The following is an 840-nucleotide window of genomic DNA, read 5'->3' on the forward strand; positions in this document are numbered from 1 at the left end:
CTCCTGTGCTCCCCTGGGTATGTGGCCACTGTCCCTGCCTACAACCAAGGGGATGACGCGTGCCGGTGTTGCGTGACACTCCTCTTGGCTCCCAGCCCTGTGGCAGGGGCCCCAGGCAAGAAATGTAGTGCACGGTGTGAGGTGCACGGCTCTGCTGGGCCCTGGCAGCAGGGCAGTGTTTATCTCCTGCTTCACACACTCTTAAGTCAACATCAGCAGCTATCCACCCCCAGGAGATGTGGCACTCCTTGCCCTGGGAACTGATGGCGGAATTCACGTGCCTGGGATACAATAAAAATTCAACACAGCTGACAAACAAGCAAGCAGCCATTGGAGTGTAAGATATTGCTGCAGCATAAGCCCAGCAGGTGCAAGCAGGCAGATCTCTATTGATTCTGGGGGAGGCACACTTGTTTGCTCCCACTTATTCCAGGGGCCCTGCTGAGGCACCTTGTATAACTGCTATGGCAAACCTATCTTCACCAGCAGGCAGAGCACCTCAGAGCCTCTCGGTCCTGTAGGCAAAGCTGAATTTTGCTTCCCCCAAGCTAAGGGGCAGGTTGGCTTATGTTATCTGCGTTGGTGGGAGTGATGGTAGCGGCAGAGAAAGTGCTGGGCATGGTGGGGAGATGTGAGTGGTGAGCATGGGGGACAAAGGTGTTGTGGGGTGTCATCCATGGCACAAACAGGCACTGGTGGAGGTGTTGGCTGTACTTTTGGGAGTAATGGGGACAGAGGGCTGAGCTGAGGAATACAGAGGTCCGTCCTCTCCACATTCCCCTTCTGAGACATTGCTCCTCTACTGCCCAAACAGCGTTTCCTCCTCCCTTCAGGACTCAC

Source organism: Phalacrocorax aristotelis, chromosome 6 (genome assembly GCF_949628215.1).
Source record: "Phalacrocorax aristotelis chromosome 6, bGulAri2.1, whole genome shotgun sequence".
NCBI lineage: Eukaryota > Metazoa > Chordata > Aves > Suliformes > Phalacrocoracidae > Phalacrocorax > Phalacrocorax aristotelis.